The sequence below is a fragment of the Glycine max genome, chromosome 11, assembly GCF_000004515.6.
Source record: "Glycine max cultivar Williams 82 chromosome 11, Glycine_max_v4.0, whole genome shotgun sequence".
NCBI classification, from domain to species: Eukaryota; Viridiplantae; Streptophyta; class Magnoliopsida; order Fabales; family Fabaceae; genus Glycine; species Glycine max.
Window position 1 is genome coordinate 20,326,851 of NC_038247.2, and position 26,532 is coordinate 20,353,382.

At 34.3% G+C, this 26,532-nt stretch overlaps 1 pseudogene; it reads right to left on the reverse strand.

The window, feature by feature from the left end:
• Positions 1–19,920: 19,920 nt before the first annotated feature.
• On the reverse strand, positions 19,921–26,290 carry LOC112998351 (uncharacterized; annotated as a pseudogene).
• Between the last annotated feature and the right edge of the window lie 242 nt (positions 26,291–26,532).

The following is a 26,532-nucleotide window of genomic DNA, read 5'->3' on the forward strand; positions in this document are numbered from 1 at the left end:
GATGATAATTAAGCAAATTATATATATATATTGAGTTTAGGGTGGAAAGGTCTAATTCCATCTACGCTACAAGGCTAATTGAATAGATGGTGGATTTAGATTAATTTTGGTTTATTTACTATTAGCCGTTTAATCTTCATCCAGTATCTCAAAATCAGTCATGTTGAATCAACGTCTAGGAACACATGCAATTTATGCATATGCATGATTTGATTGTTATGGATGCCTAATGATATTTTTGCTCACTATATTCAGTTTATATTATTGTTTTCTTTTTCGTTGTAAAAATGCAAAAATTAATCAAAGGCAAAATTGTTGAGCATATTTTGGTTCAATTCAAATGGCTTATGAGTTAAAAAGAGCAATGCTCAAGTAGTCAAGGGACGTTTTAAAAAATACTAGTAATTACTAAAAGAATTTTGTTTATTAAATAATCAAACAAATTTTTTAACTAATAAAGAAATTAGAAACGAACTGAAACATATTTTTAAAGTATCACTTTTATATTATATTTCTTAATAAAATTTTCTATATAAAAAACTCAAAGTGCTATAGAGATGGATGATAATGCATGAATGGGTTCCATTTTCTGTTACCCTCATGCAAATTTAAGGGGGAAAAAATTAGTTAGGGGGATAAATCCGGGCCCAATAAGATCAACTACCCAATGAAAATACAATACCCCAATAGCAAAGCCTCTCTTACGTCGTGAATAAGGGGATTTGCTTCGGATACTAGCAGATTTGTTGGTATACCTAGTAAATTTTTTTAAAATCCCAGGTTATGTCCTTCCATTATAAGTAGCGCTTTCCTTCTTCACTTTTGTTCACGCGACTTTTTTTTATTTCTTCTTTACCGTCGTTCGTACCGTGAGAGATGTTTCGTGAGAGTTTGTTGTTCGTTCTTGTGTCCTCTTTGGTCGCAGTGCATTGTTTATGGTGGTTCGTCGGCAAGTGATGATTGTGGCGGTGGTTAGTTTGACCATTAATGGCGGAGAAAAGTTGTTGATTTGATTTTTTTTCACATAATACTTACGGATTAATAATCCGTAAGTTATATTAAATTTATGGATTGATAATCCATAAGTTTTATATAACTTATGGATTGACTATCCGTATGCTTCTTACGGATTGTCGATCCGTAATTTTGTTTTAAATTTATTTTTTATTTTTATAAATTTATTTTATTGTTTAATTAGAAAAAAATAGAATTGATAATTAAAAACTTTTAAATAGATATAGTTAGAATGTTCATTTGATAGTTATAATTTTTATAGTTTGAAAGTGATATTAATGTGAAAAGAATTTATACATAAATTTGTTTTTCTTTTCATTTTTAATTTAATGTATTATATTAATAAATGCAGTAAAAAATGCAAAAATTATATGATAGTATAATTATGATGTGTTTAGGGTTTTTTATTTGTCATTGAAATTTTTGAATGTTATGTTAAGATGGACGAAGATCAGTGGATGTATGATAGTGTAATGACCGAAGAAGTTGATATGAATGACCAAAATGAAGATGAAGTTGGTGTGAATGAAGAACATGTTGATTGTTCTGATGCGTTCAATACTTCTCAGATATTAATATAATTTATTATTATTAAAGTAATTAAATGAATATTCATTGAAGACTAAACTTGTATGGATTGCATTGTAGGTGTTTGCTACCTGTGATGATGTTTTGTATTGGCCTCGATCTTTTGCTTATGAAATTGGATTTGTGGCAGTGATTATAAGGTCAGACACAAATAATGGTATTAGAGGAAGGACCTCATTTGTTTTAATTGGTTTTGAAAAGGGTGGTCAGAGAAAGATTTGGTAAGAACATGTATTGACAGTAGAAAATGTGGATGTCCTTTTAAGTTGCGTGTGAAACCAGTTGTGGGAGGCGAATGATGGATGGTGAAGTTAATTTGTGGGAGTCACAATCATGAATTGGTGAAGTCATTAGTTTGACATCCATATGCTGGTCGAATGACTAAGGATGAGAAGATCATTGTTGCTGATATGACAAAGTCAATGGTGAAATCAAAAAATATTCTTCTAACGTTGAAGGAGCACAATGCCGATAGTTATACAACAATCAAGCAAATATACAATGCAAGAAATGTTTACCATTCGTCCATAAGAGGCAATAATACTGAAATGCAACAACTAATGAAGCCTCTTGAACGGGATTAGTATATTCATTGGCATAGATTGAAGGATGAAAATGTTATACATGACATATTTTGGAGTCATCATGATGTAGTCAAATTAACCAATGTCTGTTTGGTATTTTTGATAGACAGTAGCTACAAAACAAATAGATACAGGTTGTCATTACTTGATATTGTTGATGTGACACCAACAGGAATGACATTCTCTACTGCTTTTGCCTATTTGGAGGGAGAACATCTGAATAATGTTAATATACTCCCTAGAGTTATTGTTACCGACAGAGATCTAGCATTGATGAATGTAGTGAAAATTGTATTCCCTGAGGCTACCAATTTGTTGTGTCGATTTCACATTGATAAGAATGTGAAGGCAAAGTGTAAAACCCTGGTTGGTCAAAAAAATAGATGGGATTCTATCATGGAAGCCTGAGGGAGTTTGGTGAATTGTCCTTCTGAGCAACAATTCGATGAGTGTCTTAAGAAGTTTAAAATTGCTTGCTCAACATAGCCAATGTTTGTTTGACTATGTCAACCAAACATGGCTGACTCCTCACAAAGAAAGATTTGTTAAAGCTTGGACGAATAAAGTAATACACTTAGGAAGCACAACAACTATCAGGTATAAAAATTCTAAATTTTTGTTGTTTTCATGGTTTATGATTGAATGGATTAAAAAAATTGTGTTTCTTTACCTGGTTGTGGATTTCATATGTAGGATTGAGTCTGCTCATTGGGCCTTAAAAAGACTACTACAAAATAACCTTGAAGACCTATGAAGTGTTTGGGAATCCATGAACAACATGATCACGCTACTACACACTGAAATTAAGGCATCTTTTAAGACAAATACACATGTGGTTGGACAAGTTTTTAAAGTTACCTTATACAAGAGATTACTTGGCATGGTATCAAGGTATGCTTTAAATTAGATTGCTGCTGAGTTTGAGCATGTACATTATGTTGGCAAAAACCCTTCTCGTTGTGGATGTATCATGAGAACTATTCACGGTCTTCCATGTGCATGTGAGCTATCTAAATATGTTGTTGGTACCATATCACTTGAGACAATCCATGTTTTGGTGGGGGCTAAGTTTTTCAGACCAAGGGTTATCTGAGGCCGAAGTAAGCACAATTGAAGAGATGAAAATCATATCCAAATGATTTGAAGAGCTTCATGTTTGTGGTAAAGTTATTTTGAATAGTAAACTTCAGGAAATTTCTTACCCTGGGCTAAATACTATGTATGCTCCTCTAGAAAAAGTGAAAACAAAAGATGCTTAGAAGAAACCCATGACCAAACAACAAAGATCAACCAAACTTGATTCGTCTTATTGGGAGTATGTTGATTTATTTATTACAATTTTTCTAACAAACACATTAATATTTTTAAAAAAAAATTATAAAATAATTTTTTCTTTCAAATTTAAATAAAAAATTTAAAATAAATTTATAGATTAATAATCTGTATAAGTCATACGGATTGATAATTCGTATCCCTTATACGGATTCCCAATCCCCACCGTGCCTACATAAAATCCGAGAACGAGAGAGAGAAGAAGACTTACGTTGATAGCGATGGACAACGATAGCAGGCGGTCACTAGTGGCTTGAATGGCGGCATCGGCGAACGACGGTGGCAGAAAAGCAACGAAGATAGAGAAAACAGAGGGAGAAGAAGCGTTGGTACTGTAGAGGGAGAGAAAAACGAAAAGCTTTTAAAAAATAGTTGAAGGACATTTTTGCTACTTCACCTATTTTGTTGGGTGTACCAGTAGTTGGGCTGGTACCAAAGCAAAAACCTGTGAATAAGTTGGTGCTACATAAAATCATCTTAATTGCATAATGCACTGTTTTGGCTCAAGAGTCCAAGTATAAAGAGCACTACTACAAAATGCGGTTTTTACATCGGCCGAAAACACCATTCTACATCGGTGGTCAAACGATGTAGAATATGACGACATTGATAGTTCAACGTTTCGACATTGGTTCTCAATCGGTAGATGTAGAAAACACATTATTTTCTACATCGGTCCTAAGCAAACCACCGTCTTTGAAAAGTCATTATTGACAATGTTGCTGATATCATCAACAACTTAGAAAATATGCTATCTACAACGTTGCTACCTTGACCATCGATGTAACAAACGCGTGTTTCTACATCGGTGCTTACGTCAGTACCGATGTTAAATGTTGAATTACCTGTAATTAAATTTTAGGTTAATTAAATCAATATTACAATATTATCAGTGTTGCTAATAATCAATAAATATTATTATATAATATTAAAATCAATATTTATAATTACAATATTATATATGTTACTAATAATCAATAAATATAATTACATAATATGAAAAGTTGTATTTATAATTACAATATTATCTATATTAGTAATAATCAACAAATATAATTATAAAATATGCAATAATAGTTTCTATATGCACATAAAGTGTAGATAATTAAGCATTCATGAAACTAACCTGAAACAATGGACTTTCCCTTTATTGTTCCTTCTTAGAGGTTGGAATTGGTAATACATCTTTATCTTTATTCCCAATTAGAAAACTTGCATCGTGCCATTCATGCCTTAAAAATAAAAGAAAACTGGGATATCATTAATTACGATGAGTATGAATGAATGAATCTTGAAGCTGCCACGATTGTTCCATTACAAAGGAGCTTAAATCAATAAATATTATCATATAATATTAAAATCAATATTTATAATTACAATATTATATATTATATATGTTACTAATAATCAATAAATATAATTACATTATGAAAAGTTGAATTTATAATTACAATATTATATATATTAGTAATAATCAACAAATATAATTATAAAATATGCAATAATAGTTTCTATATGCACAGAAAGTGTAGATAATTAACCAAAATTAAGGCTTACTCAACTCCAAAAAAAGTATCCAAATTTTGGGTCTAGAAATAAACAGAAAGGCAAATAAATTTTCAAGAAAATGATTATGTAGACACCAAATAAGATAGTTTCTACTTGTGCAGCCATGAGACGGCATCTGCAATGATCTTAATCACGGGTATCAACTATCAAGATTCAAAGTCAATCAAATGGAAAAGAACTCCATCCATGATCTTAATCAGCTAAACCACCCTACTACACTAGGACATAAATAGCAATTAGAAGCTAGATTTAAAAATGTAATAGTAATAAGGCACACTTTTATTTGGGGGTGGGGTAATAAAAAAACCTTTGTTTTGTCTCAATCATAGCAATTAACAAGCAATCTTAGAAGTTTTCTTATTGACCTCAAAGATGTGAAGGATGAAGCAACTTCTACAAAGGTTGAGTGACAAATCCTCTCGCAACCATCTTATCCACTAACTCTTCATGCTTTTATAATAACTACTTTAAAAGTTATATCAAAGATTATTTTTTTTATATTAATAGTGTATGTCTTTTGAACTCATTTAGCATCCTTTTCACTTCAACTCCAAATAGTATAATAAAAGGTATCTAAGTTTTAGCATATATATATATATATATATATATATATATATATATATATATATATATATATATTAAAAAAAACTTACCTTTGCAGGATCAGCTACAAAAATCCTTGATAGCAGATGACGACACTCGGAAGATATATGAACATAGTCAGGAATTGAGTATTGAACATTCAAAATCCTCTGCAACAAACATGCATCAGTTTAGGAAAATAATTCAATCAAAGTACCACACTAATTAAAAAAAAAGGTGCAATTATTTTGTTGTATTGTCTTGCGGAAATTTTTAGGTTCCTCTGGATCCTCAAAAGGATATGCACCCACCAACATGACATATAAGGTCACCCCACAAGACCGCACATCTGCAATCTGAGTCATTGTGGTCTCACGTACGACCTATAAACTGAAAGTCTTAAGCAAAATGAAAACAAAGGTCTTTATAAGCTTCTGAACATAAGCATAATCTATAAAAACACATAAGCAAAATAAAGAACATCTTAATGAGAAATTATCAAAGTCTCATCAATTAGATGAATTCCAAGTGATACCCGTGGAAGCAAAGCTTCCAAGCTTATTTTGATGATGTCAAAGACTCAAGTCAAGAATCAAGATTCAAGCAAGTTTCAAGAATCAAAGAGTCATTCAATCAAGAATCAAGATTCAAGCAAGTTTCAAGAATCAAAGAGTCATTCAATCAAGAATCAAGATTCAAGCGAGGATTCAAGAGAAGACTCAAGAAATGCAAGAACTTAAAAAAAAAAGCATCAAGATAAGTATAAAAAGATTTTTTTCAAAAGAAAAGATTGAAAAGAACAATTTGTCCAAAAGAATTTTTCAAAGAAAAATCTTTTACCAGAGTTTTTACTCTTTGGTAATCGATTACCATAAGGCAGTAATCGATTACTAGAAGCCCAAAACAGTTTTATAACTATTTTACAAAGCAGTAATCGATTACCATGGACATGTAATCGATTACCAATGTTTTTTAACGTTGAATTTCAAATTTCAAGAGTCACAACTTGTGATAAAACATTTTCAAACTTGTATAATCGATTACACAACATTTGTAATCGATTACCAGTGTTTCTAAATGTTGGTTTTCAAATCTAAACATAAAGAGTCACAACTGTTGATGTGTAATCGATTACACTATAATGGTAATCGATTACGAGTGACTGGTTTTGAAAAATAAATTGTCAATAGTCACAATTTTTAAAGTGACTGGTTTTTAAGAATTTGCCAAGAGTCACAACTTTTAAAGTAACTAGTTTTCAAGAGAGTCACAGCTTTTAAAGTGACCAGTTTTGAAGAAATTGCCAAGAGTCGCAACTTTTAACATGCTTTCTTCAAGAGCCATCAAATGACTATAAATATGTGACCATGACACGAATTTCAAGAGAGATTATCTGAATCATTCTCAACATCTTTCTAAGATTTTTTTTTTTGTTCAATACTTGCTTTGTCAAGAAAAGTTCATTGGGCAAAAAACTTGTGCTATTCTATTTTCTTCCTCTCCTCCATTCTTACAAAAAAATTTTCAAGAGACCTACTCTTGGTGACTATTTTCAAGAGAATGTCTTCTTGGTTGCAAACACTGAACACAAGGGACCAACGTTCCTTGGGTTCATTGCAAGAAGCAGGATTTGCTTCTTGGTTGATCACTGGACACAAAAGACCAACGTCTTTTGGGTTCATTGCAAGAAGTGGGTATAACTTCTTGGTTTTTATCATTGGACACAAGGGACCAACGTTCCTTGGGGTTCATTGCAAGAAGTGGGAATAACTTCTTGGTTGTAATCACTAAACACAAAGGAGAGAAGTCCTTTGTGGTTCATTGCTTGTAAAAGATTTTACAAGGATAGTGGAAATCTCAAGTGGGTTTCTTGGGGACTAGACGTAGGCACGAGTTGTAATCGAATCAGTATAAATCCGGTTTTGCATTCTCTCTTCCCTTAATCTCTTTTACTTTCTGTTGTGTTTATATTTCTTTAAAGTTACTTCTCTTTATTTTTTATTCGAGTAACTTATAATTAAAAAATAATTTAATCTAAGGAATAATTAAGAAAGGGAAAATTTCAATTAAGAATAGTCAACGAAATCTTAATTCAACCCCCCCCCCCCCTTCTTAATATTTCTGAGGCTGCTTGTCCAACAATACCTTGCCATCATATTCCTTCTTAAGCAAAACTTCTAGAGTGATATATGCAGGGGTAGCAACTATAGATCTTGGTTGTGAATGTAGCACTGAAGACTAAAAAATACAATCAAGGTGCATAGGTATTGCAAACTAATCCGTTATCTACAAATTTCAAATAAAAAAATTTGCTTGATCTTGGACATGGAGAAACCTACAAATTCATAAACTTTCTAAACAATTCCCAGTTGAAATTTGAGCGCTACAACTTGGAATGCAGATACTATATACCTGAAGGTCTCATTAAATAAAAAGCAATATCAAGAATGAACTATACCTTTGAATAGCCAAAATCACAAATCTTTAAAAGCATTGTTGTTTTGCTACATATTGAAGCTTTGATTCTCATGTTTAATTTGAAGAAAACAAATAAAGAAAAAACTTAATTAGAGTTAGAAGGAATAAGCCTTCATATGCACAAACTCAAGGAATGAGTAATTCATATGAAGTTAGGCATAATGAGATTGTTGTCGCAGCAAATTTTGTATCAGTAAACAAGACTATTTTGTAGACAATAATAATACATGCTTTATAAAAATATAAGAATACTAAATCCTATAACAGAAACAATATTACTATAAATTCCAAGAGGGATAAATGTATTTTAAATTAATCTAAATTCTAAAGAGGAAAGAATTTATCACTGGTGTAGAGGCTTTATAGCAAAGGAGAGCACCTTTAAAATGGAGATGTCTCTCTCCGTTCTCGCAGGAAATGTTACCAAGGTTTTTAGATTATTTTTTTAAAAGTCAAAGCTACATCCTTTTTAATTTATTAACGAAATCAGGTAAACTACATCCCCTCTTTCATTCATTTCACCTTTTTTTAAATCCAAATAAATTTCAGTCAACAATAATTTTTTATACATGTGCCAATAGCTGTAAACCATTTAAGTGGACCAGTTAGCTAGTGGCATTATGTTAGTTAGTTTTGTATTCTGTTATATTCAATGAGTGGGAAGTTAGTACTGCAGGTCCTACTCTCATTTTCATGAATTGAAATAAGAATAGGAGTTACCCAACTCACAATTCAACCATGAAATGCTACCCACAAACCAATTCAAGGTTCTCTAGATAAAAAAGTGCTTCAAGCAGGATGAAAGAAAAATTGAAGCAGAAATAATTCAAGGTTCTCTACATAAGGAAGTGCTTCAAGCTTGAGTTATCCTTCCATCTTGTTTTAAAACAAGAAGGAAGGAAACATATTTTTAGATGCTAATGTTCGAAATTGATTTAGAGAAGCTAAGTTATACTTGACAAGATATGCTAATTAAGTTGAATTTCAAAATTGATTTAGAGAAGCACAAGTGCTCTCAACAACCTAAGTTATACTTGACAAGAGATGCTGTGAAATATCATAATGTTCGTATAATTAAAATTGAGAATCGGTGATTCAAATTATTTATATTATGCATAATGAATACATATAATCAAGTAATAATTAATTAATTAATTAAAACCTAACAATGAGTAATCAAAATTATCTATATTAGTAATAATGAATAAATATAATTAGGGATACCTTAAGGTTTGTTGTGAACCCAAGTTAAGACTGATGGCACCATTCTGATTCGTGCTTCAATGTTCTGCAAAGTACCTTATGCATGAAGAAGCTACACATGTATCAAAGTTAACATGAAAAGCTGCAAAGCTTCACCATTCTGATGACAATGTTCTGCATGGTTTAAATGAACTTTGTTTATTGTGACAAGGTTCTGCATGGTTTAAATGTTCTTTCAGAAGTGTTTGCTTAGGCACACTTGAAGAGTGCCAGCGGAAGCATGCAGAGAAAGAGGCTAAAGCCAAAGAACTAGCAGAGCAGAGGCTAAAGCCAAAGAACTAGAAGAGTAACTGTGCTATATCACTTTGGCACATTTTAATATAGAAATTGTTATGAACTAGCATTAGAGTAAAGAGTAAATGGACATTTAACTTTGGTTACTGGTTATTCAGCACTGAACCAGTAACCACTTCAAAAGTAGAACTGGTCCAAAACTTTCTTCCTGTCAAAAGAAAAGATAGGAAGGTCACTTTGACTGAGACAGTATCACTATAATGCCTATCAATGAGAGAGAGAGAGAGAGAGAGAGAGAGAGAGAGAGAATCTGAAACTTGAAATAAGATATACCTTGTAACATTCCATGCTGGTTGTAACATCACATAAGATAGTAGGACCAACAAAGTTTCCACTTTCATATCCCGGTACCTCTCAAGCAAGCTGTGAAAACTTAGTTTCTTGCTCCAAAAGTAAAGTTTAACACCTTTAAGAATAACAGGGAAAATATTTCATTTTGGAACAGTGAACATCAAAGAAATTTGTCAAAAAAATTAGTACCACAATATCTCTTCCATCAAGTAGAAGTCTAGCCCCATTTCAACACTGCTCTAAACTAGTCTACATATCCTCTCCTTTGCCTGTAGTTCAAAAAGACGATTATGATATAAAATAACAAAACCTTAACAAATTATATCCCAGTTCATATATCATCCTTGTTCTGCATTTTCATTTCCATCCTTGTTTTTTGGTCTCTAACAATCATCAAGAAGTGGCATTAAATGAATTTAACACCATGGGAAAACTGAGATAAATGCAACAAACTTGATCATGAAGAGCACCTAATATTCTTCCTTGATGCCCAAGTTCATTAAGACTTAACTATTGGTCAATAACAAGTTAGTTTGTATCCTGTAACTGAAACATGATAGATAGGACTCAATAATAATCAATGATTGGTAGAGGTAACAAACGTAAAAATCTTGGAGAGATTTAACGGAGGAAAGGGAAAAAAATGAAAGAGGCATACAAGAACTACTTTCTATGTAAATCTTCAAACAATCCAACTTTCCATTAACTTTTAAAGCTTCTCCAATTCAATTCAAATATTTAACAATTTAGGTTGAAGTTAAACTTAAGATCTGAAAAAACTCATCATTATAGTTTCACTGGTTAACACATTAGTACTGAACGGTAGGTATAGCTTCAACTCCTTTAGTACCTACAAAAGACACCAATAAAAAAGTAGAGTTCTTGAAAATTATACAACGAATAATCAAACAGAACTCAACAAATAATGATGTAAATAATAATGCTAAATTGGAGGGAATACCATTGCATTGAACCTCCAACAAAAATAGCTATGCTTGAAGTCATGCACCTCTCTCCTGCAGCACCAAAGCCAACAGATACAAGGGCATCTAAAGTCGCATCCAAGCCAACATCGAGCATTAAAATGCAATGTAAATATAAATAATCAGAGAAATATAGAAGGTAAGTATGCATCTCTCTTTTAGAGTTTGGCTTTAACCTAACTCAGCACCAGAAGTTAGTTGAAGAGCTTACCTTGGCAAACACTTGCGGGGCGCGGCACGAGCCCGAGGTGACGGTGGTCAGAAAGTCAGGCACACACGAAGCTCAGGCGGGTGCACCTAGGGTTCGCTTCCAGACGTCACGGTGGTGCACGTACGGTTCCTTTGCAGAGGTCACGGTGGTGCCCGAGTTGTCAGGCCAATTGAAGAAGAACAATAAGAGCAAGGGTTTTCAATTCAGGAATGAGCGCGCAACTTTGGAATATTTATTGTCTAATGTTTATAATGGTCTACACCTAAACGCGTCTTTGCATTTTACCATTTCTAGGACGGTGTTTATAGATACACATCTTAGATAAGTTATAATTAATTGCAAAAATGCCACTGTCCAACCAACTAAGACGCTGCTGTAACCAAATGTCATTGTAGATGTATTATATTTACAAAAATGTCAGTGCGCAGGCTACTACGACGTTTATAATTTGACCGATGTCGATGGTGTGTGGTAAAAAGGCCTTTTTTTAGAAGTGGAGACGTGCAAAGCCATAATTCTTGTATCTGTAATAATAACTTGATACAAGAATAAGATAATATCAATGTTAGGAATGAAAACAATTCGATTCTAATTTAACTGCTTAAGCTTTTGAAAATATTTTGATTCTTAACTTTCTTTTTTTGCTGGGCAATATTGATTCTTAACTTGGTATAAGAATTTTTACTGTCAACTACTTAGAAGCCTTGCCCCGGAAGATATGAAGCCTTATACACTTGTTTTTTGGGTCAATCATTCGTAACACCTTGGATCATTGGACTCATTTTAGAGATAAAAAGCCCAACAATTAGGCTTGGAGCATGTTTATTAGTGTAATGTCAGTTCTGCCATTAATTAGAGTGGGTTAGAACATTTTTAATAGAACAATTTTTTTTTTTGTTTCTTTCAATGAAATTGCTTGTACACATTAATCATTTTTACTCTTTCCAATATAAGTATTTCTAATCACCAAATCTCTCTGATGAAATAACTCTCTTTGCTTGCTTTCAATGAATCCCAAAAAAAAACAAAAACTTACATCATTAAATTTTATTAACAACTTATTTGTCAATTTATAATTATCTTATTTGTAAATTAATGAAAGTGTAAAACTCAAGATATTTTTTAGACTATCGTTTTATAAAAAAATTAGCGCAATACAAAAAATTAAAATATATTTTGTTTAAATTATGAAAATAATTAATCTCACACAAATAGCATCACATATAAGACACTAATTAAAATAATAAAAATTACTATTTACATCTAGCACAAATTTGAGAATATTTTGAGAGTGAGAATGAGAAAATTTTAAGAAATTTTAATTGTATAAATAAGGATTGAATTGTCCTTTATTTATACACAATTGCACAAAGTCTCAATTGTCCCCTATATATATTAGTTAGTTAGTCCAAGTTGCTCAATTGTCCCCTCTCTTACTCGTTCAAATTTCAACACTTTCTCTCTCACTATAATAAAAACAAACAATTTTCATACTTTTTGGTGTGTTTTCTAACAACTTGTTGATCACAGTGAGGCTCGCTAATTTTTTTTTTCCTTTGTAATGATTGTACGTACCAATTTATATATTAGATATATGCATAATTAATAATAATAAATACATTAAAAATCAAAACGTTTTGGCAAAACCGATAAACATTTATCAGATTCACAGAATGACATTGTCACAAGTAAACAGACGAGATGGATGATAAGTGTAAGACCTTAACAATAATCACTTCAAGAAATTTGGCAGATTAGCGAGGGAACCATTTTCTCGCTAATTCGTGAGGGATTAGAGATAAAAATAGTTTCCCACTAATTGATCGTGATTTAGAGAAGGATTTGTAAGGGAACAATTTTGTCTCTTTATTCTAGCAAATTAGCTACCATAGGACGAAAAAATTGGAGTCCCTGGTCACCAAGCAGTCACAAAAGTGATAAGTTATTTATCTAGGAATTTTAATTTCTCGCAAATCACATGCAAAATTTATGAAAGTTTTATATAATGATTGAGTGCGCCCTCACAAAGCTCATTCTAATTTCTTCCCTTGCCATGTCATTGCAATTTCCTCGCAAATTAGTGAGAAAATATATTGGTTGCAAATCCGTCACAAATATGTTCACTTTAATGTCATATAATATTGTTAATTATAAATATTTAAAACATATTTATAATTAAATTAAAAAAATATTTAAACCAAATTATTTAATAATAAGATTACAATAATATTAATATTTTGTTTATTTTAAAAATATTCTCATTTTGATATATTATGCTAAATTACAATTTTGTGTCCTATAATTCCTAATTTGCAATTTTAGTTCTCATATTTTTACATCACACTATGACATTTCACGCGGTAGTATTTCACTCAACATCCTTGTTGGTCAAAACCCTCCACTGTCAGAACCCTCCATTGATAGCCCTTTCTGATACCTCAAAAATCAGTTATGTCTACTTTCAGGATCAATAACTAATCCCATAAACCAACACAAATTTTTTTAACATATTTTGTCCTTACTTGTATGCTTTTCAAGAAATTTCCTAGAAAATCACTCATCCCATAACTACTTCAAGTCAAGCATGTTTAATTCTAGAATTCTTAAGTGATAAACTACTAAAAAATAGATGCATTTTATTGGTGTAAGTAATAATAATTAATTTCTTTAATCATCCTCTGACTTCTTTTAATCTCTTAATTTTTAAGATATAACATTTATGTGGACTAATGATGTGGCAAAGTGATTTATAATTTTAGAATATTATGAAAATTGTAGAGATGAGATTAGAATCCAAGTCCATTTCTTTCTTCTTCAGGACAAGCACCATTCAACTTACTTGAGTATGCTTTGAACTCTATATTGTGCATATATTATTATTTGAGTTAATTCATTTTCTGAAATATTTATTTAATGTTAAATCTCGTTTATAAATATAAATCTCCCACCTTGGAAAATGCATTTTCCACCATATTATATTTGTTTGTTTTATAATCTATGGCTGCTCTTGGTAAAACTAGTTGACCATCGTAGACGCCAAACTTTGGTACCACAAAAAAAAAAAAAATTGAAGTGATGACTTAATGCTCGTCCATTGCAACTAGCATTAATTGTACTTGTTTGAGAAGTTAGTCATGCACATTTTCTTAAATTTTTTTTTCTCAAAGTATTAATTGTTATAAACTCTTCTCTTAGGAAACTTGATGTATTTAATATTTATATTTTATAAACCTTCATTTAATACCTCACCCGCTCAGTTGCTCCATATTACATGACATTTAAAATTTTAGCACAAATATTAAGAAATTTAAAAAATATCTTGAATTTTATAAAAAATATCATTTAACTTTAATTTCTAATATACTCCACTTAGGATATTCAATGAAAAAATATTTAACACGTTTTGTAAAACGATAAATAATTTATAACAATTTATTTGTTGCTAAAACGTCAAATAAAATAAAGCAGGATCCTAGTATTATTTACTATTAGTTTGTTTGTTTTTTTTGCCCCGATCCTCTTTAAATATTGATTCGTTATCCGTCTCTGTGTAACCTAATTTTATTTCCCAAACTTGTTGCCTTGCTTTTTATTACCTCTTTTGTCATATTTTTTTTTATGTTTTAGCTTTTTTTTTTCTCTCATTCTCATTCACAACCAAAATCTGACGGGCCAACATAAAATTTTATTTAAAATGTAGTTGTCACTAACATTCTAAATTGAGGAAAAACATTAGAAAATCCTTAAAAAAAATCTTTGGATCCACAAATGAATTCGAGGTCTATTACATGTGGAGAATGTATTAGCACTCTATAATATCAAACGACACCTCTAATAAATTGTACAACATCATTATTTTATAAATATTTATTTTAGTTCAAAAAACATATTCTTGAATCTTATTCTAAAAAAAACTCATTTTTTTTATACCTTAGTAAGAGTTCGCGCAAGAATTTAAGTTAGCAAATGAGACTAATCATTAAATCCTGAAAGAAAATCAAAACTAAACTAACCTATACAAAGAAAACACATATGGCAAAGGACAAAACCTTACCTTTTCTTATCATTACGTTAATATTTATAACTTAAAAGATAAAATAACAAAAGTAAAAATAAACTTAATGAATAAAAAAAACCTTGTGTGCCTCTTGTATCCTAGAGCTACCATTATTTCTTTATCTTATAAAAAGTTGAACTTTCTTTTTATCCACCAAAACAACATCTTTTAATATTCTAATCCAGAAATAAAAAAGAAACGTTGCCTTTTGACTTACAATACGAAGGTGAACATGTGGTCACAATGTATATACGTACTTTATTCAGAAAATAAACATATGGGCCGCATACATACACGAATTCATGAGACCAAAAATTAAATGAAGAAGCCAAACATAACAACATATGAACGAGAGGAAAGAAAAAGAAAAAGAACAAGGACTTGATCTAAAGCATGTAACAGTAAAAGAAAGTTGCAAACTCGGACTTAATTCAGGATTGGGAATAAGGCGCTATCGACTTATGTTGCAAGTGTCAGGCTACAGGATAATCACCTTTTGAAACAATCGTGAAGAAACAGTCTTTCTCTCGGTGCCCTTTACCGGATTCTCCTTTTTTTTCTCCTTATTCGTTTATTCTTTTTGGTATATAAGTGTGGTTTTTATAGACTTTTTTTATGTTTTTGTTGTAATCACTTAATCCCACTGATTCACTTATTTCTCTCCACTATCCACTATTTGTGGGTCACACAACCAACTTATCTCTTTTGACTCAATCTTCTCTTATTTAATTGACCATTATCTTCTAAAAAAAATTCTTTTTGCAAATGAAGATATTTTCTGATAACCTAATCTTTTCTTGTAACCACCTCTCTTATCTAATAATTAAAAAGATTAAAATATTCTTCCGGATAAAATTGGTTATTCTAATAAATTTTATCCGGGAACCCAATATGTGTTGATGAGCAAGTAAAGGCTCTTCGGAGTTGTCGACCATATGTCAGGCTTGAGTTCAAGTGTTGAATACATTTGCCAAGTAGATTTTGGGCTTGTAGAAAGTGCCATGTCGATTCTGGGCTAATGTTGGTCCTGGGCCATTTTTGGGATTGAATGATGGTGTCAACTCGGCTTTGACCTCGCTTGCTGGTGTCGGACTTGACTGTTGGTGCTAGGTCGACTTTGGGCTTTGATTGCTGGCACTAGGCTTTGATTGTTGGTGTCAGGTCGGTTTCGAGCTTTGAAGATGGAATGTTGATGTTAGACCGCTTGGTCATTGAAAGTGAAATGATTGTAAGTTGTGCCAGGCGGTATTGGGCTTCAAGAAAAACATTGTAACTTGTGTCAGGTAAGTACTGGGCTTAAAAGGTGCCAAGTAAGTATTGGCTTGAAGAGAAAGGGCAAGGGGCTAGGTAACTCTATAACTAAAGGAACCTATGATACACCTTGGAATGTCTAAGAAAAAACTAGAGGTTTCACGGACTAAAAAGTTCAAATGGGAATGAAGCGCATGAAATGCAAAGCAATGCAAATGAGATATGATGCAAAGATATCATGAGACACCAACTATTAGACTACACTTTTCCTTTTTGCTTTGATTTTCTATAGAAAGTAAGGGATCCTTAATCCTTATAATGTCACGCGCCCTAAGATTCATGGATGATGGTTGAATTGTGACTCGTCTCACCTTTGGTCAAGCAACATTGGAGTACTTCCTTAGGTTGCTCTCACGCTACTATGAAAGTTTGTGAGCCAGTAGTGAGGTTATTCTGCTAGTCACGTTGTCAGGATTCATCAAATCCACTGTAGCTTTCAAAAACTTATTAAAGTAAATGTAATGCTTTGAAATTTAAAATACTATTTCCTTTCAGTATATCATTATTAAAAGCATGATGAACAAACAAAGAAAGAAAAGATGCAATTTTATTCTAGAAAGAGAGAATGTATTTACAGAGATTGTCATTGCATAACAAAGAGAAAGGTATATACAATGAACTTGAAACCAAATGATAGCAGAAACGATGCTTTTCAGATAGACAATGTAAATCGTCATGCCTTTTGCCTTACTTTAGACTCAACACACCTTTTGAAGAAGCATGCTCCATGTAAATTGTCATGCCTTATGCCCCACTTTAGACTCAACGCATCTGTTGCCTTGGTTGATAACCTCAAGACATCATGTGCCTTTTGACCCTAATTTTTGCCTAGATTTTCCCTTTCAAGTTTTCAACCTAGCGAGCTTTCTTTCTTTCTTTTTTAAGCATAGTATTTCTTCACTACGTTAGAGTTCATAGGGTATGGTAAGTCCTTTTCATCCATGTTTGTAAGGATCAAAGCTCCTCCAGAGAATGCTTTCTTAACCACATAAGGTCCTTCATAATTTGGGGTCCTCTTTCCTCGACGGTCTTTTTGAGCTAGTAAGATCTTTTTTTAGTACCAATTCTCCTTCCTGAAATTCTTTAGGGCGTACTTTTTTTTCAAATGATTTCTTTAGTCTTTTCTGATACAGTTGATTGTGGCATATCGCATTCAACCTTTTCTCCTCAAGGAGATTCAACTAATTGAATTACATTTGTGCCCATTATGCTTCTTGTAACTCGGCCTCCATTAATAATCTTAAGGAAGGGATTTCGACCTCAATTGGATGGACTACCTCCATCCCATACACCAAGGAGAATGGGGTTGCACCAGTTGAGGTATGGGCAAATGTACGATATCCATGTAAGGCAAATGGAGCATGTCGTGCCAATCTTTCTATGTCACCACCATCTTATGAATGATCTTTTTGATGTTCTTATTGGCCGCTTCAACTGCACATTTCAAGTTATGCTAACATATTATCATATCCTAATTTCGTCCGGGGACTATTATTTGTTGATCTTTTGATCCTTGTTAGTCGACTTACGATGTTGAATGCCAGTTACAGTACGAAACAGATGGTCATTCAATGTTTTGATCAAGAATGCGAAAGATACCGAAAGAAAGGGGCAAAAGGGTCATTTTAGGGGTGAAGTAACCAGCTTGCCTGGGCGAGCTGCCATGACCCCTAATGCCATCTTTTGCTATAAATAGGCATGAGAGAGGCTGAGTAAAGGATTCCAAGGTCCAACATTGAGAGAAATTGGGGGAAATCAGAGAAAAGAAGAAGAAAGAAGAGAAAAATGAGGCTGAGGCGCTACCGAATTGTGACTGTAATCAACTTCTACATCGTTCTTCATTCGTCTTTCGATTAGTTTTTATTTTAAGGATTTGAAGGCGATCTATGCACCCTTAGGGGTCCTCTTTTGTTTTGTGCATCTTCATCTCTTTCTTTTAGCATCAGAAATCCCATTTTCTTCTTGTAAAGTAAGTTTTAACTGTTCATTAGTGCCGCAAGTTATCTTTAAAAAAGGATTGAAGATTAATAAGAAAAAGCAAAATAAAATAAGTCATTGCATTCTATTTGCATAAGTCATTGCATTGTCATACATCCTCATTTAGCATGTTTTTGTTCTGCCAACTGCATACATTCTATTTTCATCGTTCACATGTTATATTCACTCATGCATGATCCTTGCATTTTTCTCTGCAAAAAAAAAAAAAAAGAGAGAGAAATAACAATAAAAAAACAAAAAAAAAACAAAAGAACAAAAAGAAAGCCACAATAAAGCATGAAAGTTTACACCACATTCTTAGTTACATGTGTTGGGTACCATGATGATGGCTATAAACCAACCATGTTGGGATTATAAACTCATTTCTCTTAAAATGATTATCATGTGAACATGGTACCTAATGCCTGGTCAACTGGGAAATGATGGTTCTTCGGGCATCTCATGTCAATCTCATAATTACATTTGTCATGCGTAGCATAAGTATGCCCTAGTCATTCATCTCTATGATACGTTGTCGAAGTATTGACAGTCAAAATTTCTATTCTTTGGATTATGGGGTTGAATCAAGCACATGTTTTTAAGGAAAGGTTCATCAAGTCAAGGTCAAGTATGGAAGTAACCAGCTTGCAAAAGTTGGGGCAAAAGATGGATCGAGTTACATCGCTTCTTTGTCTATTGCCAACACATGATTGAGCTAAATAATTTACAAAATTAAGGACTGTTGACGTCCATGTTTTATTTCCATATTCACTTTGACAATATGTGACGAACCATGTTGTTTTAATGAAAATCTAAATTGATTCAACCCTATGTCCTATGTAAAATTCGCAATACTTCAACCATGCATCATTCACTTACACCCATGCTTATTTTTCTTTTCACATTGGTGGCATTGCTCATTACATTCTTTCCTTGAAATCAGACTTGTAATCATTGTAATCAAAAGAAAAGAACACGTTTTACGGCACCCTTACCGAACGTGTGCCATAGCTAAAGTAATGAGTGAAATAGAGGAGGTGCAAGAGCAGATAAAGGCCGACATGGAGGCCATGAAAGACCAAATGGCCTCCATAATGGAGGCCAGGTTGAGCGTGAAGAAGATAATGAAGGTCAATGAGGCTGCAGTTGCCACAAGTACCACCACTGAGGTGGACCCAACTCACCCATCTGGCCTTAATCAAGTGAATCCTCCAGTCTCGGATATGGTAGGACAAGGAGGCAAAGCGTTAAGAAGTACGGGCGACCCCTATTTTATGCAAGTTTAGAATAAGCATTCCTTCCCACCATATGGCTTGCCTCCCAACTATACACCACCCAATGTTGCACACGCTCCCGATGAGAATGTTAATAACTCCATTCTCATACTCATTGAGAGCCAGCAACCCCAATCTGGTCAGGCATAGGTCCCTCAACCCATGGGGAAGACATATGAAGCACCCCTAGACCACAATCTAACTGACTTCGAACCTCTCCTCGGATATGCCACTGAGGGGTAGACATTTTGTGACATACCCCTACCAAACACTTTGGAAGGACCTCAGTACCACCTACAACCACAACCCTTGCCTTTTGCAGTGGGAAGAGTCCCTTTTGCCATGGTGGAAAGAGAAAAATTCAATCATATAGAGGAAAGGCTGATGGCCATTGAAGAAGGCGGAGATCATGCTTTTGCTGACATGGTAGAGTTATGCCTAGTGCCTGACATCATCATCCCTCCGAAGTTCAAGGTGTCGGACTTCGATAAGTGCAAGGGGACTACTTGCCCCAAGAATCACTTAAAGATATACAACAGGAAAATGGGGGCATACTCGAAAAATGAAAAATTATTGATGCATTTCTTCCAAGAAAGTCTTACTAAGGCAGCCGTCACGTGGTATACTAATCTGGAAACTTCTCAAGACCATTCTTGAAAGGACCTAATGGTTGCCTTCATTTGGAAGTATCAGTACAATTCTGATATGACTCTAGATAGAATGCATCTACAGAACATGTGTAAGAGGGGGCATGAATTTTTCAAAGAATATGTCCAATGGTGGAGGGATCTGGCAGCTCAAGTAGCACCCCCAATGATGGAAAGGGAGATGATCACAATGATAGTGGACACGTTACCAATGTTCTACTATGAGAAGATGGTGGGTTACATGCCTTCAACCTTTGCTGATTTGGTTTTTGCTGGCGAAAGGATCGAAGTTGGTTTGAGAAGAGGAAAATTTGATCATCCTGCTTTGATGAATAGGAAGCTTGTGATATGAACCCTCATGGCACAAGGGCTGACTTAGGATCGTCTAGGATTAAACCTTGATGGAAAATGCTGAAATTGATTAAGGAAAGGATGGAAAATAAGGTGGTTAATTTCGTGGGTCTTAATAAGGTGGTTCTTGGCATAAAATGGATGAATGGGATGGTAAAACGTAGGTCAAGTGGTGGCTGGACAGAAATATAGAAATGGCAATAACTGAAGCTACAGGGCTCCAAATGAGGTGATTCCAAAACGAGGTGAAAGGTCTCATTTTGAAATTCAATTTAGGCTCAAGAATAACTTAATTTGAGTGCATAAAATGGGAGTTATGGCCACGAGATAATTCTGGGCAGAGGTGGATTTTCTGGAATTGTGGTTTGAAAGAACAAGGGTGAAGATGAAAGGAAGGAAAGAATCACTCTTTCCAGCGAGGGCAACACACAAATGTTGTGAAGTCCTTTGATACAACCAGAGTGTTCTTGAATCCCTTAAGAATTTAGGAGAATCACTCTCACTAAGATAAAAGAGATAAACTCTAATTTTCTGAATAAAACTTAACTTGTGTTTATTGATAAAATGGTTCAGCTTATATAGAAGCTTTACAGTAGATTTTAGTAATGACCCACTAACCTAGAATTAAAATAACTTAATGCCATTAACCTAGGGAATTAAAAAAAACTTAATGGCTGAGTGTAACTGAAATTGTGGCAACCAAAAGTAACCCCCAACAGCCAACAAGTCAACCACCATTTGGTCTCCCAAAAGGCTTATGCCTAGTTTGCCAATTAGGCCCTTATTACAACTTGAACTAAACCTAACTAAAGCCCTTTTAGTTGATTAACCCAAAACATATTTTTGGTCAGCCAACTTTACAAGGATTGGGCCATTATTTAGACAAACTAAACACTCTAAAATTGAGACAAAGTGGTGTCATTTAGTCCTCCTCCATTTGGGCCATGATACAACTCACAACCTTGGACTTTTCTCCTTGAAACTTGGGCTTGTATTCAAATAGTATGGACAACACTTGTTGAAGAGCTTCCTTGGCTTTCCTTGCTCTAGCCCTTGTCATAGGTCCTCCAAGTCCTTCAAGTGGATCCTTGCCCTTGCTCTTGGTCATGTCCTCATCATTCTCTCCCTCTTGAGAATGATTTGTCCTCAAATTGGATTCTCCATCTGCATCAAAAAGAGATAAATCAGAGACATTGAAGGTGATACTCACCGGGCAGTTCAACTTTGTAAGCATTGTCATTGATTCTTTCAAGCACTTGAAATGGTCCATCTCCCCTTGGTTGAAGCTTTGATTTCCTTTGTTCTGGAAACCTTTCTTTTCTCATGTGCACCCAAACCCGATCTCCGGGTTCGAAGACAACCTTCTTTCTCCCTTTGTTGGCTTGTTTAGCATAGCTTTTATTTTTCCTCTCAATTTGATCTTTGACTCTCTCATGAAGCTTCTTCACATAGTCCGCCTTTGCTTGAACTTCTTTATGCTTAAAAACAGAAACATTAGGCATAGGCAAAAGATCAAGAGGAGTTAGTGGGTTAAAACCATAAACAACTTCAAAAGGAGAACAATTAGTGGTGCTATGAACAACTCTATTATAAGCAAATTCAACATAGGGTAAACAAGCTTCCTAAGTTTTTAAGTTCTTCCTCAAAACTGTCCTAAGCAAAGTTCCCAAAGTCCTATTAACAACTTCCGTTTGCCCATCGGTTTGTGGGTGACAAGTGGTTGAAAATAACAATTTAGTGCCCAACTTGCTCCACAAAGTCCTCCAAAAATGGCTTAGGAACTTAGAGTCCCTATCACTAACAATGCTCCTTGGCAAACCATGGAGTCTCACAATCTCCTTGAAAAACAAATCAGCCACATGGGAAGCATCATCAACTTTTTTACAAGGAATAAAATGAGCCATTTTAGAAAACCTATCAACAACCACAAAAATGGAATCTCTACCATTGCTTGTTTTTGGCAGCCCCAAAACAAAATCGATGGATAAATCAATCCAAGGATACTCCGGAATTGGCAATGGAGTATACAATCCATGAGGCTTTACCTTAGACTTTGCCTTTTTACATACAATGCAATGTTCACAAAATTTCTGCACATCCTTTTTCATATGAGGCCAATAAAAATGTTCTTGTAATGTTTCTAGAGTCTTTTGGACCCCAAAATGCCCCATTAAACCTCCTTCATGTGCTTCACAAACAAGCAAATTTCTAGTAGAACATTTAGGCACACACAATTTGTTTTCTTTGAAAAGAAAGCCTTCATGTCTAAAGAAACCATTTTCTGAAAATTTTTCACAATTTTTAAAAATTTCTTCAAAAGTTTCATCATTTTCATACATGCTTTTCAAACATTCAAGACCAATCAATTTTGTTTCAAGCATAGAAAGTAAGGCATGACGCCGAGAAAGAGCATCGGCTACAATATTACCTTTTCCCTTTTTATGTTTGATAACATAAGGGAATTGCTCTAGGAATTCCACCCACTTCGCATGCCTTTTGTTAAGCTTGCCTTGCCCCTTGATATATTTGAGGGACTCATGGTCACTATGAATGACAAATTCCTTGGGATAAAGGTAGTGTTGCCATGTTTTCAAAGCCCGTACTAAGGCATACAACTCCTTATCATAAGTTGAATAGTTAAGGGTAGGACCACTTAACTTTTCACTAAAATAAGCAATTGGATGGCCTTCTTGCATCAACACAGCCCCAATCCCAACATTTGAAGCATCACACTCAATTTCAAAAGATTTTTGAAAGTTTGGCAACGCAAGTATGGGGGCATTAGTTAGCTTTTGCTTAAGAACATTGAAAGCTTCTTCTTGTTTCTCTCCCCATTTGAAACCAACATTTTTCTTGAGCACTTCATTAAGAGGTGCTGCCAATGTGCTAAAATCCTTCACAAATCGTCTATAAAAACTTGCTAAGCCATGAAAACTCCTCACCTCGGTCACGGACTTAGGTGTAGGCCATTCTTGAATAGCCCTAATCTTCTCCTCATCAACTTGCACTCCTTTTGAACTCACAACAAAACCAAGAAACACAACATGGTTAGTACAAAAGATGCATTTTTCAAGATTGACATACAATTGTTCTTCTCTAAGCACAGTCAAGACAGATTTTAAATGATCAATATGCAAATCAAGTGAAGTGCTATAGATAAGAATATCATCAAAGTACACCACAACGAACTTTCCTATGAACTCTCTCAAGATATGGTTCATTAATCTCATGAAAGTGCTAGGAGCGTTAGTTAGGCCAAAAGGCATAACCAACCATTCATACAAACCATATTTTATTTTAAAAGCAATTTTCCATTCATCCCCTTCTCTAATCCTAATTTGATTGTATCCACTTTTTAAATCGATTTTAGAGAAGTAACATGCACCATGCAATTCATCAAGCAAATCATCAAGCCTAGGTATAGGATGCCTATATTTAATGGTGATGTTATTAAGGACTCTACAATCGGAACACATGCGCCATGTCCCATCCTTTTTAGGGACCAAAATCACTGGGACAGCACAAGGACTCATACTATTTCTTACCCAACCTTTGCTAATGAGTTCATCCACTTGTCTTTGAATCTCTTTGGTTTCTTGTGGATTACTTCTATAGGCTGGCCTATTGGGCAAAGAAGCTCCTGGAATGAGATCAATTTGATGCTCAATTCCCCTCAAAGGTGGTATTCCACTTGGCACATTTGGTGGAAACATGTCTTGAAAATCCTGCAAAAGAGTTTTAACACTAGAAGGCACTTCAAAATCATCAAAAGTGTTAGTGGTCAAAATCTGATTTTTGCAAAACAAGATATACAGTGACTGTTTAGCACGAAACAACCTCTTGACCTCACTTTTTGTGGCTAAATAGCTCTCCCTCACTTCAAGTGTTTCACTCTTCTTTTGTTCACTCTTTTTCCTCCCAAGTGTTTCCCTCTTTTTCTCACTCTCAAGTGTTTTGCTCACTTTTTCTTTTTCTCTTTTCTCTTGAAGAAGTTTTTCTCTCATTTTCTTTTGATCCTCACACACTTCTTGTGGACTCAATGGCTTGAGCACAATCTTTTTGTCTTGGTGCATGAAAGAGATCTTGTTGGTGTAACCGTCATGATTGGCTCTTTTATCAAATTGCCATGGTCTCCCCAACAGTAAGTGACTGGCCTCCATAGGAACAACATCACAAAGTACCTTATCATTGTATTTCCCAATGGAAACGTCCACTTCAACTTGCTGCCTCACTTGCACCTCCCCATCCTTACTAAGCCATTGAAGTTTGTATGGCCTAGGATGTGGTTTAGTAGCTAAATTTAGCTTTGACACTAATCTAGCACTAGCCACATTGGTGCAACTACCTCCATCAATGATCACCATGCACACCTTGCCATTGATTAAACATCTAGTGTGAAAGATGTTTTCTCTTTGGCTCTCCTCCTCATGCTTCAATTGACCACCAAGTAACCGCCTAATCATCAACAAATCTCCCTCCGGAGTCTCCTCTTCCTCTACGTACTCACTCTCCTCTTCCTCTTCAACATCGGATTCACTTATATATTCTCCATCTCTAAGAACCACGGACCTTTTGTTAGGGCACTCATAAGCATAGTGTCCTAGGCCTTGGCACTTGAAACACTTCACATCTCTACTCCTTTTAGAGGGTTCCTCTTGGGACTTTGAGCGAGTTTTTGATGGGATAGGTGAGGAACTACTAGAAGTAGCAGACCCATCTTTCTTACCTTTGTCTTTCCAACTAGAAGAACCAAAGTTGGTAAAACTCCTCTTAGCCACTCCTTTCCTTTTTAATTATTGCTCTACTTGCATTGCTTTGTGAAGCAAATCATCCATTTCAACAAACTCCTGTAGCTTAACAATATCACGGATATCATTAGTCAAACCATTAAGAAATCGAGCCATAGTTACCTCCTCATCTTCTTCAATCTTCGCTTGAATCATGAGCACATCCATTTCCTTGAAATACTCCTCAACCCCCTTGTTGCCTTGGGTTATTTTTTGGAGCTTGAATTTCAAGTCCCTTGAGTAACTAGCCGACACATATCGCTTCCTCATGATCTTTTTCATCTCCGTCCATGTATCAACCATTGGCTCTTCATTTCTTGCTCTCTCCTTTTGTAGCTTGTTCCACCACACAAGAGCATAGTCGGAAAACTCCGTGGCGGCAAGCTTCACCTTTTGGTCCTCCTCATAGTTGTTGCATGAGAAAACATGCTCTATTTTCATCTCCCACTCCAAGTAGGCCTCCGGATCATTCTATCCTTTAAAGGGAGGAATGTTGAGTTTAATACCATCAATTCGGTTTTGTCTAGGAACACCCTCATTCCCTCCTCTCCTTCTTTCTTCTTCATTATGATCTCTATTCTCCATTTGATCCAACCTCTCATGGAGTGCATCATCTCGTTGCTTCATTAACCTCTCCAAATGTTGCATCAAAGCTTGCATTTGGAATTGCGAAAGCCCCACTCCATCATTAGGATTAGTACCTGACATCTCAAACAAACAAATCAAACGTAACAAGACAATTATAGTTGTTGTTTGAATACCTCACCCACTCAAGTGTATCACACAATTATGGCTTTTCTCTAATGAAACACTCTTGCCTTTTACCACTCTAATTCCCCTTGAGTTCTTAGGCAATTCAAGAGATTATGGCCACAACAAAGAACAATTCACCAATATATGTAAAGGTAAGGCTAGAGAGACAAGGAAAAGGTTAACCAA